Raw genomic sequence first — 21,013 nt, 5'->3', positions numbered from 1 at the left:
CTATGCTGTTCAGTCTCCATTCAGCAAATAATTCTTGAGGATCTACCATATGCCAAGTACTACTCAGGCACTAGGGATTCAGCAGTGAATAAACTCTCATGGAGTTCACGTTGCAGTTGGGATTCCTGCTTCTAGTGATCGCATCTAGATTTTAAGCTCCTTTACAACAGTACCCATGCTTGTGTTTTCTCTCTGTCTATGAAGGAGCAATGCAATTTTACTGCTGTATAGCTTATCACCTAATTAATAAGGTGGTGTCCTGGTGGTGTACGTCTATAGCTAGCTAATGTCAGAGGACTAGACAAGTAAACCAGCTCATTCTGTTCTCCCATAATGTTCTAACTCTGGGAAATCTACATTACTGTTGAGTCAGGTGCTTTAGGAATTCTCTAGGAGGGAACTTGTAAAGGAATTATAAGGAGGAATTGCCTGGAGATTGGTTTCCCACGTATCTTAAGTAAGATCCAAAATATCCGTTTCTCAGAGATATGCCCAGAAAGTCTCACCATACTTGGGAACTACATTTTAAGAGGTTTTGAATTATTGTGCTCATTAATATGCTTTTTCCTCCTTTGATCTTTTCCCTGAGGACAACTAGAGCTGCTCTTAAAACATTTCAGGAGTGGTGAGAATTTAGCATTTAGCATTTCTTGCTCAGAAAAAACATATTTTAAGACTTTTACTATAACCAAAAACAAGGGTGGAGTTGAACCCACCAAAACAAAACACCTTTCCCACCCAAGGCTGATAGGAAGTGATCAAAGAGGGAGTTTTAGGACTTCTTCCAGAGAATTCATCTTGGGAAATTTGGCATCTTGAGTGTTTAAAAATTTGGTTAAAAAGATACTTGGTTGCTAGTTAAATTAAACTTATATTTAACAGGCCTAGGGCAGTCTCCTCCACAAAATTTCTCTCTGAATTTTGTATACATACATACGCAACCTCACATTAATATAGGGTTTAGTTTGCATGTCTCCCTTGAGGGATAATGGGATACCAATGGCTGTTTCTGGGACCTGATTTGCATAAATACCTCCTTTTCCTTATGGGAGGACATGTGAAGGGGAACTTGGGACTACTGCCAATTCTTCTAGCTACCTAAGAGCAAACTTCCTCTATAGGCATGTGATGTGAACCCCTAGGACAGCCAGAGCCACTCAGATAGTATGAGAACTCGCTTTGTGCCGGGGAACACAGTGAATTTGTGTCATGCCTCAGGACACAACCTAAAGAGAATCTTAGTAATAAGCAGGAGTATGGCACTGGGTTATACTATCTAGACTTATCTCTCAAAATTAATCCTAGGGATGTTTGTAGAAGGTTTTTGAAAATACAGTGTGTCCCTGGAGAAACATGTAGGGTTTCTGGAGAGAGTTGTTGTCTAGAGCTGGTATGGAGAAGGGACTATGTCTTCTCTTTGAAGGATCTAGAAGCAGTTTGAGAGGGAGAAAGGCACTGGAGAAAACTTTTTGGAGTTGGTGTTAGGACATGACATGGTAGGTCTGCCCCCTACTAGACTGAGCATTTTGAGAGCAGAGACTATCTTGTTCATGATTGACTCCCCAGGACCTAGAACAGCGACTGGCTCGTGGTAGAACTTCGATTAATGTTTCTGAGCTGAACTAAATGGGAAGTGGTAGCAGAAAGCTATGATCAAAGATGAAGCAGACAGTACAAAGTTGGGAAGACTATAATATGTGTGCATTCCCAGCTCTCTCTGCCAACCTATTATGAGGCCCCTTTGATATCTGGGGGGGAGGTCGGAGTAGGGGAGAACAGGGAGACTTTGAAACTTTCAAAATACTCAGAATAACTGGAATAATGAAGAGGATAAAGGCTGTGATAGAGACAATGCTATGTGTTCACCAAATCGTTTCATTTTTCTCCTGGACACATAGGAAGGCAACATTTCCTAGCTTTCTTGCACCTGGAAAGGGCTATGTAACTTGTTCTCAGCAACTAGATTTGGGCAGAGGCCATGTGTATAGTACCTGACTAATACAGAGGCCACCGTGTTAATTATAGGGACCTTGAACCTTCTGGTTCCTGACAGAGTAGGAGTAGAAAATGGGGATTACAATCAGGTACATATTTGCATATGTGTATACTGAATCACAAATGCAATTTATTAAGCATTTTCCATATGCAAGGTATCAAATAAATAGCAAGGCATTTCAAAATGATTTTTTATGTACTCATAAATTAAAAGAAGAGAGTCTAAGGCTGACATATTCATCCAGTAGTCATGTCACAGTTGGACACTACCAACTTCAGGTTGCCTTTGATCATTAACTATTTTCCCTAAGAAAATCCATCCAAAAAGTAGTTCTCTACTTAGAAAAGAGAACAGACTCATGGAGTAAAAGTCCTTTCAGTATCCTGAGAAACCCACAGAGTAGAAGAGCCAGGCTCACTGGGCTGCTTTCTGGGCAGCAGCAGCACAAGAACATAGTTTGGGAGAAGGGCACCAACAACCTTCTCAAGACTAGAACTATGGTGTTCAAATGTGAGGTCTCAGGATAGCTCAATTCTCTCTTGGGATGTTAAGGTACCATTAAAAAAAAAAAAAAGCTCAACTCATTGCCCAGGGATGTGGGTACAGATAGAAGGCACTGACTAATATGGTAATGGACTGAGTTCTGGGAGGAAAGCATAAGTCCATTTAAAGTTTCCTGGGGTGTACTTCCTTGACTCTATAGATACCTGCCTGGCAGTAACCAACGGATTCTGAGCCATTAGTGACTACATTCCCCTATTCCCTTCCCTGTAGGGAGAAAGGCTCTGCCCAAGCCTCTTGCCTTTGTTTTACTCCTTTGGCATAAAGCAAGGTAATAAGCAGTTGTTGTTCTACTCCCTACAGCTACACTCTAAATCCCATCCACTCTCTTCTCCCCTTGGCCATCTTCACCCATTAGGACTCAACTTCTCAGGCAAATATCAAATGCCACCTCCTCCAAAAAGACCTTCCTGAGTTTTCCCCAACCAGCTTTGAACTTACTCTCCTTTCAATTTCCATAGCAGTTGTAAGTTTTACTATTTATAACATTTTGCCTAGTTATTGAGGTATGTTCATATCTTATTTTCCTTTCTAGGTCGTAAACCTGAGGGAAGAGTTGTTTTTATTCAAAGACCTAATTCAATCACAAAGTAGACATATAATAAATATTCTGGATTGACTTTCCAGGCTCTCTGTTAGAGCAATGGGATGGAATAAGGTTATTATCAGGACTTGGAAAATATTTTTCCTGTCTTTTTGTAGTCTGGACTACTAATCCATGTGTTCAAATCCTGACTCCACTACTATAAGCTGAATGACTTGGCTAAGGTACTTACCTCTCTCATCTTTAGTTTCCTCCCAATTAAATGAGATTAATGGTAAGATTATGCATGTAAAACATTTAGAAAGTGCCTAGTATATAGTAAGAACTCAATAAATGTAATCTTCATCACCACCACCATAATTTCACTAGAAAATTGTTGGTGATCTTTGTTGTTTTAAACAGGGATAGCAAACTCAAATGCTTTTAGCGTCCAGGCAGGTAATTTAAGTGAGTGAAGCAAAATGGGTGAGTAAAGTAAAATGGTTGAAGTTCAGAACTAGGTGGTGAGAAAAACAAGTAGCCAATTATATTATATTATATTATATTACATTATATTATATTATATATATAATAGTATGATTAACACAATGTTATAGGTTTACTATAAGAATACAGAGGAGGGGTACCAAATAGCCTTAGATACTAAATGGAGGCCTACTAACAAAAACAGCAACAATAATGATTGCTAACATTTCCTGAGTGAGGATATCAAGAAGTTATTATCTGAGATGAGCCTTAAAAGGTAAGTAGAAATTGGGGAGTGATTGAATGGAGAGGCCTGAATGCGGAAGAAAGGTCTAAGTGAATGCAACGCTTTCAGGTTTGAGTGACTAGGATGATAAGTTGCTACTCCTAGAGATGGATTGGAGTAAAAGGGAGATAGAAGTTCAGCTTGGGCATCCAAGTGGTAATGTTGGCTACACTGATTTTAACACCTGAAGATATAGATTTAGAAATCTATAGAGTTATCATCTAGGACAAGTGAACTGAATAAGAAAAGAAGAGTCCAAGGATGATACTTTAGCACATACTAACACTTAAGAGACATGCACAAGGAGAGGAACCTAAAAAGGAATGGGGAAGAGGGAGGTGCAGAACTGGGGAAGAGAAGCGCACAGAAGCTAAGGAAGTAAAGAGTTTTAAGATGTGCTCAACCGAGCCAGTGCTTCAGAAAGATCAAGAAAGGAAAGGACTAGAATGGGTCCATTTGATTTGCCCAAAAGGAAGACATTTGAGTCCTTGGAAGCGTAGTCTTGGTGGTCTGCTTCAGGTAGAATTTCAGGCAGTGTGAAAAGGAATGAGTGGGAAGAGACAAGCTTGACTGCAAAGAAAGGAAAGTTCACGGAGTTGCATGAAGGTGTTTACATATTTTTTTTAAATGGAAAAGACCTGAGAAAATTTTATATTCTGAAGGGAAAACTTTAGTGAAAAGAGAGAACTGAAGTGATAGGATAGAATTAATTTGCCAGTTTGAGGTGCTTGAGGGGGTAACAGGGAACAGGACCCAGAACACAGCCCTGGATAAGAAGAGGGATACATATTCTATCGTACCCAAAAGGAATAGTGGGAATGGATGGATAATGGACTGCCCTTTGCTGGTCAATGGAGGAAATGGAGGATGGGAGAACGAGGTCAGTGGTGATAGTGTGTGGGTGAAGAACTGACTGAGGATATGTAGCAGGAATACGAGGCCTCATCAAGGATCCAGCTAAGGGTGGAGGCCATCAATTTGCAGTGGCACCAAATTAGTGTGTCTGTGACTTTCTCAAGTAGTCCTTGAGAAAGGAGGTATAGATGAGGTAAAGAAGGCAGATGAATGAATAGATCCAAGATGTCCAGATATCTGGGGAAAAAGTTCATGCTCATGAACTGTTTAGTGACTTCCTCAGGCTGAAATTTCAATATGAGTCTGAATAATCTGCAAACCTGCAAATCATGTGAGAGTTTCCCAAAGCCTTGTTGAATACTAATTCATCTAGAAAGACAGTGTAACCTGCAAGGGAATTGGAGTCTTTAAACTCAATTCTCTCTTGACACTTGAGAAATGAGTGGAGAATTATGTGTCCAATTCTCAATCCTTGGAAAGCCAAGCACAAAAGTGTTTTATAAGAGTTATCAGAGAATATTTTTGTTCTTCTCAGAATGTTGATTCTAAGAAAAGAAAAAAAGAGTAAGGAGGCTTTTGCACACTCCAACAGGAGATGGAGGGGCTTACCAAGGGCATTCCCTACCTCTGTTTGTGAAGCCTCATAGCTTATAGTGCCAGAGACTCTAGGTATTGGCTATGACAAGACTTTAGACTTAAAGTAGAAGAGAAAGAAATAGCAGGCAGATGGTTTCCCTTAAAGATTTTATATTCTGATTGGTGGTTTCACTTTTCAGTAGGCTTAGTCCTTACAGAGAATACAGAAAGGAAGAGAGGCCACTGTCCTCTGTGCCAAGAGTAATAACATTAAGTGTGAACTCAATCTCTATAGTTATCTATGCCTCTCATGTGGCACAACTGGGTTCTTTCCCACACCTCTTGAGGAAGGATCCCTCTCTACTGAATGTTTCTGCAAAAGTACCTGTTGGAAAAGAAAAGTATTCCCCCACACCTTGACTCCATTCCATGTTCATATGAAAATGAACATTTTGTAGGCTTTAAACCTTATGATTCTGAGGACAACCACAGCTGACAAGAGATTTCTGACAGATTTCAAAGGCAATGGGTATTAAAACTAAATGTTTCATGCAATTTTCTACTGAGTTTTCATCCTACCTGTTTTCCCATTAGTTATGAAGCAAGAAAACCTCCTGGAAAGTAAGTTGCTTTTTCCCATAATTTTAGCATCCCATAATTTCAGTATTATGTGTCAACACCAGGTACAATACATACATATGTATGTACATATGTACATAAATTATAAAATGGTAGGAAACGTGTTTTGCTGATTATTGCTTCTAGAGGTATTCATGATAATTGCAGCTTATCTGGGGTGATATGAAGTTCAGATGGGCCTGACAGTTTATATTCATCAATCCCTCCATGCACCCATTCCTCACTTGAGTAGACTTTGGCAACCATTTCATTTCCTTTGCTCTTTCTTATAATTTCCCTACTGACCCACTGCTTCATGGGGAGGAGCCTCTCTTCACTCTTCTTACTGTTCCTAAATCCCTTAATGTCCCTAATGCATAAGTCCCTAAATGCTAGGGAGATGCAAGTCCAGATCAGATAAAGTGATCATAAATAAACAATGGGAAAGCTGAAGATTAATTAGGAAAACAGCATCTACAAAATGAAGCTGAAATGTTCATGAAAAAAAAGTCACACTGCTCTAAAACTGATTTTATACTACAAAGACATTTAATCTGAAAAAGAAAGCAACCCCTGACATACAGGGCCTGGGATGACACAGGTAGGTGCCCGGGCTGTTAAAGAAGCCAGCCCATCTTGTTCTCCTGCTGGACGCATAAAAAATCTCACACAACACCAGCATCAGACAAGGGCATTCTGTGACTGTGATGAACTGAGTCACAACAAGCCACTTCATAATTTTGTGCAAGCCCAGATGAAAACAAAGTCACTGCACAAACCACAAAACACTAAACATCCCCCTTTTCTGAGTAATATGAGCGACCGCTGCTTCTTTACCCATTACAACTTTAGTCATCATCTGGTCTGCCCTCCCTATAGATAAGATTTTTTAAGATAGTCAGTCATAGAATTGTCCTCTTTCCAGAGCGCGCCCAATCTAGAGCAAACCTCTCCTTCCTTGGACCCTCCCCAAACCTTCCCCTAACCCAAACCCAGATCCTGCAAGTCTTTTCTAACATCCTTGACTGAGATACCTCACGGTTCCTCATGTTGTGTGTACTCCCTCATTGCAAAAAGCTAGAAATCTGTCTTGTTCAATCATAGGTATCTTCCTGGTCTTCAACAAAGCAGAGACTGCAGGGGCTCTTGCCATACACTGCTCTGATGTGAAGTGCACATACTGTTTGGAAAGGATGAGGTGGGTAAAACAATGAGAGAGGTTTCTCTACTGAGGGTGGGCAAGGATACTTCCTTTCAAAAACTCCAATTCCCAAGAACCACTTGAGAGCTTTCTCCTGATCAGCAACTTCTCCCTTGCATGAAGTCTTGTATAGAGGCACCCACACACTGACTCATGATTGGGAAGGCTTTGGTGGTTTAACCCGACGTTTTAATCCATACACTATCCCAGGCTAGCTCAGCAGCTGTTTGTTATTTTCTGAGAGTCAAATATGGTTGACCTCCTAGGTTCTGAGTGTGGGAAATGTAAGATTTCTAAGGGCACCAGTTAGAGGGTGGTTTAGAAACGTGACATGTGATCTGCCATCTCAATATCTTTATAGAAATGAATTGAGACAGGATGAAGGTAAAGTAGAACGTTATGGGGAAAGTCTCTGAGGAAGTGGTTTTACAAACCATCATCTAAAACTGAGGGAAATTATTATAAAACGTAAGGAAAATGCTGGGTTTTCTGTGCTTGGTTTCTGGAAATCTGTTACTTATATAATTACACTATCAGGAAGAAATTAGTTTATTTTCACAAGTTGTACCTCAACATTTGTCAGAGGATTGGTATTACGTGGGTAGAAGGCAAAGATGATTATCTCCACTCATACACTAGAAAACTGAGTCATGGAAGTAAGTCGCTCAACACTGCCAAAGCTTCATCAGCAGGGTGCTGGAACTCACCCAGTTCTTTCCACTCCAGAGCACTCTTAGTAGCCACCAAACTGCTGTTCATGCCAAGTAGCCTAGTTGTTATCCCTTTGGTTCTGAACCTGAGAACATTAATAAACCTGGGAAAACACTGCCCAGATGACGTAATTCTTAGGTGGTTCCAATAGGTAGTTATTGTGTGAACACATGAGGAAGGACTCAGAACCCATCCTGTTCATCAAAGCATGGTTCCCAGAGGCCATATATCTTAATCATCAGGAGAACTTAAGAAAAACGAAGATTCGGGGTCCCACCCCAGACTTAGTACATTAGTGTTTCTGGGTATGAGACTCAGGAATTTACACTTTTAACAAGCTTTACAAGAGATTCTTAATTACATTGTTTGAATACTACTAGTCCATGGTAAGTGTTTGCAAAGGCCGCTCAAAGTTAAAGAAAGGATCAACACCCCCCAACTCCCATGCTAAGTTGAGTTCAATACACATAAGGGGTAGTGTTGAGAAGAAAAAAGTGACAAATATTTAATTCAGGAGTCACCAAGCAAAAATTTCAGAAGGGGCCCTCTTTGTTCTTACTGATTAAAAATAAACAGATCTCTAGCAGAAAGGGATCCAGAGTTTTTTCAGATCCTCTTGTAACATGGGTGGGGGGAGGTGGGGGGCAGGGAGGGACCCTGTACTAATAGCAGATGAAAAGAAACTAGCAGACTATTCTGATGTTAGCAGAATCGGTGGCCTTAGGTCTTGTCTTGATTGAAGGGGAGACTAAGGACTATATCCTGGATCATTAAAATTGCTTCTAGGCCTTTTGCTTTCTAGGTGCTTTTAGAAAAGAAGCCAACATACAACAAGGGTGGATAGAAGCAATGCAATTTTCTAATAGCAATGGCTGCCTAGGTATCTTGGGAGTGGTAATACTATAAATTATTATTTTCTTAGTTGAAGGGTTACCTATGAAAGCTATTTTAAACACAGCTTGGACTTCATATTTTATAGCTAAGCTTTATAGCTAAGCTAAGGCAATCTATTTCCTGCATATGTAGTAGTTTTAATCAAGCTGTCCTTTAAGCTATCTGTGGGTAAGATTAATCAAGCTTGAAAAAAATAATGCTACAAACCAGTCTGTTACCCCAAAGTAGCATTTTAAAAACCAGGCCTTAGGTTCTGAATGCAAAAATCTTTCATAAACTAATAAACACAAGAGAGTGAGAGGTCCTGTAATAATGGAGCTAAGAGAACCATTAGCCTCTAGCATTTAATCTCAATTATTCTCATTTCCACTGTTGAAACTGCTAAGTTTCGGGTCTTGAACAATTGTATAACATTTGAAAACTCAGAGAAATCACATTCTCGTTTTTATAAAGCCATTCTAGGTTATACAGTTTATAATAAGGTAAGCAAATTGTATAAAATTCCTCTTTACAAAGTCTCACTTGGGACTTGAATGCAGTGTATACAACCACACAACAGGTATTAGGTGAAGCCAATGAACCTTTTAGCTTCCTTTTCCCAAATGGTCATCTTGAACAGATGTTTAAAATGTGCTACAGATGTATATATCAAGGTATATAGCTATTTATAAAATTAGAATTCCATTAATCAAAGATGAAATATTTACACTTTTGCCCCACTACCAGCGTGGTAACTAGTTTGGTGAAAATTAACTATACCTTTATGAAATTTATTACCACTGCTTTCATCACTACCGTTTCTTCTTCACTATCAATATTTTTAGGGAAAACACAAAGTGTGAAATATTGTCAAAGAAGTAAGTACTTTCTCTTTTGAAATCATATTATGAAAAAAATGGGTGGAAAAAATCTCATTTTGTCTCTTTTTTCCTCTTTGTTTTTAACTTCGGTTTGGATGTAAAATGTTTAATAACTGAAAGTCAAATATCCTTCGACGACAAAAGAAGTTTCCAATATTATCTTATAAACTGTGCTTGTATATCACCAGAACAAAATAATAACTATAAGTATTTCAATTTAAAATTTGATCAAGTGCTCTAAAAGCATAATTTCTTTTTGAACCAGGTACTGCAAATAGGCATTTTTTAAACCATGTACAGACTATGAATATAAAATATCCCACATTAGTAATAACTTTTTGTGTTTTTTAGTGAGATCTTTTCAAATTCATCTTTCAACATGCATCTTGAGAAATCTCAGTTCTTTTCAGTCCTCAAATTTAATGACAGCTTTTTGCATTTGTGATGTTGAGGATTAGAACGAGGTAATGAATTCACAAACTTGGCTAATTTAGCTTACCTTCAGTCCACAAAATTAATGCAACTGGATTCCTAGAGGAAAAGCTTTTTAAATTTAAAATTCTGTTTTGGATTTCTTAATTTACTATTCAGGATGCAATGCTAATTACCATTATAACAAAGATTAAAATGAAGAGAAAAGCCCACTACTCCTTGGGGTGGTGAGGACTTGCTGAGGAAGGCCTGCTGTTGGGCGGGGTGAGGCCCGTGACCGCACCCAGGAGAGGTGTGCTCAGAGAGGCAGCTGCTTGCCTGAGCCAGGAGCCACAGGCTGTCTTGAGTCCCCTCCAGTTTTTCACAGTGCAAGTCCATTCCTTCTGTCCTGTGTAATTTGCAGCCATTATCATAGATATTAGATGTGGAAAGACTTGGCAGTTCACCTAATTCTCCAGCCCTTTGCACAGAATGCCCCTGTTGAATATTTATAAGGCAGTTGTTAGCAGGCGCCTGTGGAAGCCAGCCTATTAGCAGTCATGGTCATTTACCAACACCTGGGGGGCAAACAACATCAAAAGAGCCTTAAAACATAACCAGAAGTGGAAAAATGAATAATGAAGGAATGCTGTATTCTAGACATTTGACTAATTGTCAAATAATGAGGTTTATTAAAAACTTCCTTAGAAGGGAGATTCCTCCTATGTTTGGGGATCAGTTGAAAGGGCTCTGAACAATACCTGTTGGTAGCTCTCTTTCCTTTTGTGTAAGAAAATCTCAAAATGGGCTCTTCCCATGCCAGTGATACAGCGTACTTCAAAAGCCAAGCTGAAGGATTCTTGATTTAGGTACCATAAATTTAATTAATACGAGACAGCAAGCATATACTTGATTAACATAAGATGACATTCTTAATATTCCTCTGGGACAAAGAGAGTTTTGAGACACTTTAGGCTGGCTACAAAGAAGAAACTGGATAAAAGATCCAGCATTATTTGATATATGGGATAATTTAGACACAAATCCAGATAAATCAGGCCTCAAGTGGATTTGTGTGTGTGAGGCTGGGTGTATGTCTTTGGTGAATCAGGCTGCACTGATTGTAAAGCCTATATGAACTAAGAAGCTGCCACTCTTCACTGTTTTCAACATAATCCCAGGGATGTAAAGACAGCAGAGGAGGAAAACAGGTTTGCAGTCAAACAGAGCTGATTTCAGATCTGCACTGCACCTCATACTAGGTTAGGTAAGTGCTCCAAGCTGCTCTTAGCCTCAGCTTCCTCATGTGTAAAACAGAAACAGCAATATCTACTCATAATGGACATTAAGAAGAGTGGACAAAATCAAGAATGTAATACATTTAGCACCACGTAGGTCTTCAATAAATGTTAGCTTCCCTTTCTCCTCTAAGCATTGTATAGTTGCATTTAAAAGACAGATTATTTCGGTGCACAGCAAATATTTATTACACGTAAATTTGCATGGATCAAAATGCAATCAAATTTTCAAAATATTTCGAATTCACTGAAGAGTAGAGCAAGTTTTTTAAGTGCCAAGCAATTAAAATTGGTTCCTTCACGTATCCTTGAATTTAATAGCAAACCAATGCAAAATTTAATGCTGGAGAAGAGGCATGCTCGTGCTTCCTGTTTTCCCCATTTCAAGGACGTAGTAGCCTAGAATCTTACAGCTTCTTCTCTTCTGTAGAATTCTTAAAGCTCCTCAAGCTGCTCTTCTTCAGTAAACACCAAAGAATTTATAGGTCACTTCTTTTCTTCAGTATGGTGGTAATTCACTTAGATATCAAGGACAATTAAGCATTACAATACACTTGATATTTAAAGATTAAGAAACACCATTAACCACCATGGATGAAACTACCATTGACTTTAACTTCAGTCTCAACTTCTTTCCCTCCTAGTTTTTCTTTCAGCCATATAAATAACTACTTCAGGCAGCTCCTCTCCTAGAATTCATTTAATTGTTCATAATATTGATGAGTTCTCACAGTGTCCAAAAGCGGTACTTCCTTTTTAAGTGAAAAAAAAATTAATGTTACTATAGTCATGTATACCCAATGTTAAATATTGGAATGAAAAGCAGGAAAAAAAGGTCAATATTTTTGATATTGCCAAATATTCTAGGTGTTAAAATTAGAGAGATAAATATCTGGGTACATCACTTGTAGATTCAGCTCCACTTTTCTAGGTTCTAGATACTTTCTGAATAATATGGCTCATAGAATGAAAAATGCTATATGCTTACAGATCAGGAAGAGATCCCAAAGAAAGAGGGCCAAACTCCAGGGAGGGTCTCAATCACTTATAATTACATAGACCATATTTTTTTTAAAAAAATCTGACCCAAATCTTGACTAAGAACATGAGCAAATAAAATCAGAATTAAGTAGTATTAGAAAAACAGACAAAATCCAAGAGAAGCCAAGAAATATGCTATTAGCAAAAGAAAGAATAAAAAATAAAAGCAGCAATTTACAAGAAAGGTTGATGGTTATGTAGAAGAAAGTCTTAAAGCTTATTACCGGGCATGGTTCTTCCTTGGTGCGGACACACACACACCCCATAATAAGGGAAAGCAAAAGGGAATAACTAGTTCCTTTACAAGGTACATAAACACATTCTCAAGCAAAATTAAGCTCTTTAGTTCCAGGTCAGTTAAAAAGCACAGACTTTGCAAATGTCCCTGAGGGCCTGTGACCCGAGGCACAGGGAAGCACATGCCACGATATGAATGGTATGTGCCTCTGTAATCGTCAACAGATGTGGCACGCCAATAGACAAACACAGCTTCCACTTAACACATGCTTTTCAGCAACTGACAGGATGGGAGTCTTAGAAAAATGAAGGTTTGATGAATGAGGCATCCTGCTTAATTGTGATAAACTGTTTAGTTCAAATTTTCATAAATAGATTCAACAGTTAAGAAACAGGAAACCTTTTCCTGATTCTCTCAAGAAAAAAAATAGGGGAGGGGTAAGGAGGAAATGAAAGAGAGAAGCACAAGATCATGTTGCCAGGGGATACTTAAACTGTATAAATCAGGCTTTCGCATGGTTATAATTAGCAGAAATTGAAACAAAATTGGTACCAAGACCAGATGTTAGAAAAAATTAAGAAAATATATTCCTTCAGTGCCAAGATATTCTCATCAATTTGCTCCCTACATCTTAGTGATGGTGAAGTGCCAATCTTTTGAACAATTTAAAATCCATAGCTAACCTTTATTCATGTTTGTTTGATATAGGCAATTCTGTGCTATTTCATCTCTTGCTCCTAAAAGGTAGAAGTTCATGAGTAGACAACTCCTTCATTCAAAATACTCCTGTTTTACATTGAAAGCAATTTTCACTTCTTGGAAAATATGGGCTTTTGGTTATAGAGTCTTAACACCAGAAGAGGCTTAAAATGGTAATTCCCCCATTTTCAGGTCAGAGAAAATACATACTATATATATTTTTTGATGCATATTATTTTAATATCACTGTCTTGGATGAGGATCCTTGCCAAGAGAGAATCACTAGTCAGTCCATAGCATATAATCTAGAATTTGATGTCGCCGGTGAGAGTCAGTTAGAATGCCATCTGTGTCCTTAGCCATGAGCCAGTTGGCTTTTACACATTCACTCATATAATCCTCCCACCAACTCCCATCAACCCATAATCAATTTACTTTGGCTGAATAGGAACTGAAAAGAGGCCTCAAAATCCCCAGAAGCATCATTCGACATAGAAGAGCCGGTAATGTTATTAATATGTGACTTTTTTTCTTTGCTTCCTTCTCTGAAGTGTTATGCTGTTTTAGGATGAAGTAAGTCAGGCGCTTTCCTAAATGATGCCACTAAACCAGTAAAATAGCAGGGTGACTTGAGGTGAATGCCAGCAGCTCCATCACTCGCTCGTGTAACCACAAAGTAAGTGTGCTAAGACCCAAAGGGCAGTGAATAGCAATAATCTTTGTGAACATGAGAGGCATATTCATAGCAAGGCCTCTTCAGTAATTTTTAAAATATAAAACTGTCCCCCAAATCCTGGAACCACTTAGTGAAGATGAACCGTATAGAGTGTAATTGACTTTCAAATACATTATCACTTATCAAATACATTCAATTCTCACAATAGACCTGTGAAATATTATTGCCCTCATTTTACAGATCAGGAAACTGAAGCTTCGAGAAGTTAAATGACTTTTCAAAAGCACACTGTTCTAAAGAGATGAGTGCTGTTCCTCTTTCATGACACTTGCTGCCTCTCCACCACAAGTATTAGGTAAGTGGCTAGAACAATTCAAATGTTAAAGGGTGTCTCAGGGCCTTTTGTGATTGTTCTTCCTCATTGCCTTATTCTTGGATAACATACTCAGCAGAGTAGCTGTAGAATGTGTTCCTATAGATAACTCTGCTAAGTTTTCCCATTTGTAGGGCTAAGGAGAGACTATGGAGTGGGAGTGGGAGGAGAGAAGGCTTCAGGCTTTAGATCATGCAGAATCCTGGGAGGCTGGCATCAACGTGTCCAACTCCTCATCTGCCTATCAACCTGAGTGCCTCAGGTAAACTGGATCAGAGAAGTTAAGGAATGCTTTTCTTGTCCTAAGTTCATCTTAGGGGTGACTGTCGTGTACAGGTCATGCAGAGCAGGGAGACTAGGTGTTTTAAATTCAGGAGTTTCTTTATTGCTTCTGGGACTTTACGGCTGTCCTTCTGTATCTGCTAATAGATCCTAGAGTGGTAGAGGTTTTATGTATTTTATATATTTTGAATCAGGTTTCAACAATGAAAATAAAGGTGGATACTGTGTTCCTCTGCACACTACCTCTTCTCCTCATTTTAAGGACTAAACATCTTGACCACAGGGATGGACACATGAGCCAGGTTGGGCCACCGTGATTTTCCCGAGTTGGATGGGATGAATTACTGGGCTCTTCTGTGCTTAAGAGGCTGTAAAGCTGTCTTGAGCTGCCTATGCTCATAGGTTAGCCCCTAAGGGAACAGCTGGCTTGAGAGAACAAAGGCACCATGAAAGAAGTTGGAATAAGAACCAGAGAGAGAGAATATGTGTCCTAAGAGCATTCAAACACCAGAATCTGTGAAACCAAATCCAACCCTAGCCTGCTTGTGGCTTGCTTAAATTCCCCATTTTTGCTTCAGGTAGTCTGAGTTGGATTTCTGTCACTTGGTAGTGAAGGAGTCTGAAATAATACAGAAATCTTGATTTAATACCTGAAATAATAATAGTGGCTTATTGAGCGTTAACTTTGTGCCAAGCATTTCACTTAGATTGTCTTTATTTTTTCTTCAAATAATTTTATGAGGCAAGTATTATTATCACCATTTTATTTATGAAGAAATTGAGGTTCCAAGAGGTTAAATGACTTTCCTAAGGGCACGCAGCTATGCAACAGTAGAGTGAGATTTTGAATCCATTTCTACATGGCTTCTCCATACTCTTAATGTCTAAGCTATTTTATACCCCAAAATGGTTCTCAAGTTTGGCTGTATATTGGAATCACCTGGGGACCTTCTGAAAAGAGGTGTGCTCAGGCCCTCTCTCTAGGCCTCCAAGTTTGCACAAGTACAGCAGGCACTATTCACATAGAATACAATGGACTTGTGCTCTGTGTGGTTGGGGGTCCTAGGGGATGAATATGTTCTTGGTAAATGGTGCTCCCTAGACTTGTGCAACTATTGTGGTCCTGCAGCCAGATCAACTAAATCTGAAGCTTTGGGAGTGAGGCCCCACTATTGATATATTTTTAAAGGCTGCCCAGGTGATTTTAAAGTGCAGTCAAGGGTGTGAACCACAACTGTAACCTAAACACATATCTTGGGTTTATATGGGTTCTGAGTGGGCCCACACTAGCACAAAATGAAAAATTAAAGTTATGGCGGGGCAATTGAAAATAGCATGCCAAGTGACTACAATAATCAGTATATCTCAGATAAAATCTTCTTTCAGGAATAGTAAGTGTGGAATCACTGACCCATTTGGGAAATGGCTCTATTCTGTACTGAGCTTTGCAGTATAGTGCTGACTAAAGATATTAAAACAATATCTATGAGTAGCTTCATTCTTTAAATATGACATTAACAATAATTAATGAACTATTTCTGCAAAAACATGGATTTTGTAAAGACATATCCAGCAAACATTTTTACTTAGGTTTAAACCTCCCCAAACTGGATAGTTTTGGGTATTGACGAAGGCCATGCCCTATCTCTACATAAGATTCTATTCTCTCACTTGCCAGGAGACTATTTCAGCCATTACAACCAAAAGAAAGAAGAAGGAAGCAAGGAAGGAAGAATACTAAGGACATAGTTAATAACTAGTCCTAGTATAGGCAACAGCTCTCTCTGCTCTCAAAAGATCCATAACTAATAGATTTCACAGAGCTCAACTAAATTTGATTTAAGCATTATGAACTGGAAAAACAATTAAGATAGCAAATGTCATACTGTAAAAGAAAGTTTAGTTATCATGAATTATGCGATCTCACACTTATAAAAATGGGATAATAGGGAGACTTAATTCACTATGTTAGAAATCCCCATGAGAAGAATGTACAAGAATATTAGGTTAGGGGCCAGCCTGGTGGTGCAGCGGTTAAGTGCGCACGTTCTGCTTCTCGGTGGCCCGGGGTTCGCCGGTTCGGATCCCGGTGTGGACATGGCACCGCTTGGCAAAAGTCATGCTGTGGTAGGCGTCCCAAGTATAAAGTAGAGGAAGATGGGCATGGATGTTAGCTAAGGGCCAGTCTTCCTCAGTAAAAAGAGGAGGATTGGCAGCAGTAGTTAGCTCAGGGCTAATCTTCCTCACACACACAAAAAAGAAAAGAATATTAGGTTAAGTGGTCATTTTTGAACTTTAATACTGAGCAAAGGGAGGATCTTAAGCCAATGAAATTACCCAAACTAAGAAGTCTATTGTATACAATTGAGATATAACTCATTTCCTTAGTAAAAAGTCCTTAATCAATTTGAACTCAATTTTACCAAAATTTCTTGAATTGTGATGTTTTTCCTGTTGTTTCTAATCCCACACTTGTTAAAGTAATTAAATTGATACGCATATTTTCGCAGAGCTCTTATAAGAAATTGATGAGCTGTCACAATACTCTGAGACTTATTTGACTCAAAGAAGGTTCAATAAACAGATTATGTCCAATTACAGTCAGACGTCATTGTTGATATCTGAGAATTCCAGAACAACCACTGCCGATCACAGTGCAATGTTTCACAGGACTACTCTATGTCTCTCCAACTGGAAGATTTAATTTGGCAAAACATCAAGTAGCAAAATATCAAAAAAACACGTTTGCTGTATTTCTTGCTATAACCTTAGCAAGAAATTGCTAGAAGACATGCAGAACAATCCAGGAGATGTGTGGATCTGTGAAGCTAGGTTTTATCTTGAGTCTCGCAAAGGAGGAGGATGGGGGTGGACAGAGCCTGCCCAGTGGCTGGGGTTGAGCCTCATGTCTCACACCTGTTCAAAACCTTCAAAAGTTTCTTGTTATTCCAAATCCTCAGAATGGCATTCAGGTCCCAACTGGGGTCCTAGGCAACCTTTTCAATTTCCATATATTGAACTAAACTTTGGCCAAGCCAGACTACTCATCATTTCAAGAAACCATTGCACTTTCTTACCTATGGAATTTTGCTCATTCCCATCTTTTCACATGGAATGCACTCTCCCTGCATGCAACAAAATTCTATTCTTTCTTGAAAATTAGGTGAAATGTTACCTCTTTTGTGATGTCCCACACAATTTAATGCCTCTCTTGCCTGAACTTCAGTTACACTTTGTTCTTCCCATGTCTAAACCCTCCATTAACTTCTTGAGGATAGGGAATGTACCTTACATATGACATTGGAATAAAACAGACCAATATGTTAATTCTGGTTTCTCCACTTAATAGCTTTGTGACTTTGGACAAAGGAAACTCCCTGAGCCCCAATTGCTTTATCTGAAAACTGGTTACAGAATAATAATGTATACTTCAAAAAGTTCTTATGAAATTATGTGAGACAATGTATGTAATGCAGCTAGAATAATACTTGACACATAGTAGGCACTCAATACACGTTAAATTCCTTCTTTATTCCTCTTATCTGAATGTCATATAGCGTTTACCAGCTATCTCTTGAATGAATAACTAAAATTGTGAAATTGTCTGAAGTCAAGTCTAAGAAGAAAGAATAGGCAATCGTATGTCCTGAGGATCCAACTATGACTCTCCAAGGTAATTATTTTAATGTCTCATAATTATTCCTATCTGCAACCTCTTTCTCATTTTATAAAGGAAACTATAAACAAGCATTTAAACATTTTAGAAATCAGTAGTTTCAGGTTTTAAGATAAAAATATGAAAGATGAAAATGATCTTACATTCAGAGTAATTTGCCTTATAGGTTAACAGAAATTTATATATCTCTAGTGGAATATGCATACTAAAGACAAAAAAACCTACAATATACAAACTGTTTTCAATAATCATGCTGCTGTTGTTTGCGTGGTATTGTTATTCTGAGACTATTGTGTGTGTATTGTGGGATAAAGCAGATGAGTGGTTATATTATTGCATTAAGAGCAAGGATTATTGGCAAGGGAAAAAGAAGATATAGATATAACATCAGTGAGGTAAAGTACAACTTTGTAGTCCTGAACTTGAAGTGGAAATATCATATAATTCATAATATTTTTTTAGAGAAAAAATGTATTTCCTAGTTCTATCCCCTGAAAAGACATAGAAATAATAACCAACCCAGCAGCAATAAGCACACTTAATGTTCAGACTGTGGCCTCTAAATACCATGACCTAGTAGAAGGAAACTGGGCTCCTTGGAGAAATAGCTGATTCCAGATCTGGGGCAGGAAATCTACAAGATTACCAACATTTTGTCATATCAGAATTCTAGGACACTATCAGTGACCACAAGGGTCATGTCAAAAGGACTCAGGAACTAGCTTACAGATCCTCTCACTGGCCAAAGAAGGGAAAATTTGAGCATTAAGAAGCATAATTACTGCAACAGAATGAAGCACATCTATATATTTAAATCCATTAGTTAATAATGATAGTAAAAAATAACCCAATTAGCTATCTTTGGAGATACTAAGGAACCAACTAATCACTTTAAAGTAGGTTAAAAAAGGGAAAGAATGAAACATTTATCCTATCTTTCTTACAGAAAAGTACCTCAGGGTAACCAGATAGTCAATGAGGGGAAAGTTCTTTTTTATAGAATTATTTCAACTAATAATCAAAGTTACCATTTTGCAACCCCTAATGAAACAATGGATCTAGGCAATAATCTTCAATGACGGCTAACATCATAAAAAGAGAGACAGCTAGACATTACTCCTAATGGAAGTAAAGAGAGACACTTAATTAGTATTCTTGCCAAAAAAAAGTAAAGGAAAACCAAACTTGAATCAGATCAAGGCTCTGGATTTAACTACCAATTCACAGGAAACATAAGGAATAGAAATCATGTTAAATGATTCCATGGGAATGGAATGACCTAAATCCTGACTGTAGGAAATCCCACGAGACAAATTATTTGATTTCTATAACAAATAAGTGGCAAGAAAGAGGAAAGATGAAGGAAGAACATATGGATTAAAAGAGACTTAAGAGACATCAACCACATCAACCAATTGCGCTGTTTGAACCTTATTGGAATCCTGATTTAAACAAAAAAAAACTGTGAGGGGGGAGAAAACAGTTTGGAGATAATTAAAAATATGAGAACTGGCCATATATTGGATGTGATATTAAAAATTTATTGTAAAATATTTTTATGAGGGATAATAGTATTGTAGTTATGTACATATATAAAAAAGAGTCCTTACCTTTTAGAGATATAAATTAAAATATTTACAGATGAAGTGATATGATGTTGGGCATTTGCTTCAAAATAATCTGGATGTAGGAAAGTGATTGGGGTATGGATGAAATGAGACTGCCCATGAATAAAAAATTCTCGAAGCTGAGTGATGAGTACATGGGAGTTCATTAGATTCTTCTCTCTACTTTTGTATATGTTTGAAATCTTCTGTAATAAAATATTTTTAAAACCGTACTTTGAAATCATATCATATAATAAAATAGGCCACACTGAATTTTACAGTCTCCAACCCTCAAAGTAGGGATAGACAAATTTCACAGAGCTGACAAAAAGTAAAGTTGTTTTGAAATCCTACTTCCTTGTACTTTACTGGTTTTCAAGTAATTTTAGATTTTTTTCTGAAAAAATGTCAATATAACTTTATTTAATTTTCTATGATGAAGTCTTCCTTCCTGTTTTCATGATTATTAAGTAAACCAAATCACAGTCAGTCCTTGATTGTGAGCTCCCAGAGAAAAGGGGCCGTATCTTATTTTTGTATCCTCCATAATTTATATATAATATAGCTATCTGTTGAATTAAGTGTCATATAAGGAGTCAATTAGAGTATTTGTAAAGTATTATGTGAAACCGATGGAAAGTTAAGTGCATAGGAAGGGGAACCCAGAAGAACTAACCTTGAGAGCCTGAAAGGGGCAGTTAGAGAAGTAAAACTTTTCTAGAAGGCATGGGAAAGAGTAGATAGAGAAATTTAAGTCATAGTGTTTTTTGGGTCATGATAGTGCAGAAAATAGAACAATAATTTAGTGTTATCCTCTGATTTTCTAAAATAATTGTTTCCAATCTTGTGCCACTTCCTCAAGCTCCCTTTGCACTCTGGGTCCTCTCACTTTGAGCCTCCTACCCTGGCATGAGCTATACAGCAGACTCCCTTCTAAAACACTCCTCTCATCAAGTCCCTCTTCTGCTGAAGACTTCTGGTGACTTTGCATCAACTACAAGAGTTTTTCATCTGAAATTTATGCCTCTTCTTCATCTGACCCAGAGATACTCAACTATTCTTACCACCCACTGCTCTGCAAGATGAATCCTCTGCCCAGTGAAGTCATTCTCCTAACCATCCCTAATGCGGACACTTGCCTTTGT

At 38.2% G+C, this 21,013-nt stretch overlaps 1 protein-coding gene and 1 long non-coding RNA gene across 5 annotated transcripts in view; one reads left to right on the top strand and one right to left on the bottom strand.

Annotated features, from left to right (window-relative positions):
• The window catches only part of CPQ (carboxypeptidase Q), a 462,588-nt gene that overhangs the window by 44,561 nt on the left and 397,014 nt on the right, over nucleotides 1-21,013 (bottom strand). The gene's annotated exons all lie outside the window — the stretch shown is intronic.
• On the top strand, nucleotides 13,806-18,506 carry LOC139085250 (uncharacterized). Its single transcript, XR_011543449.1, has 3 exons — nucleotides 13,806-13,930; nucleotides 14,171-14,285; nucleotides 18,143-18,506. It is a non-coding gene; the product is annotated as an uncharacterized lncRNA (long non-coding RNA).

Source organism: Equus przewalskii, chromosome 8 (assembly GCF_037783145.1).
Source record: "Equus przewalskii isolate Varuska chromosome 8, EquPr2, whole genome shotgun sequence".
NCBI lineage: Eukaryota > Metazoa > Chordata > Mammalia > Perissodactyla > Equidae > Equus > Equus przewalskii.
The sequence above is the reverse complement of the archived record's forward strand: the minus strand, read 5'-3'. Positions and strand labels throughout refer to the sequence as shown.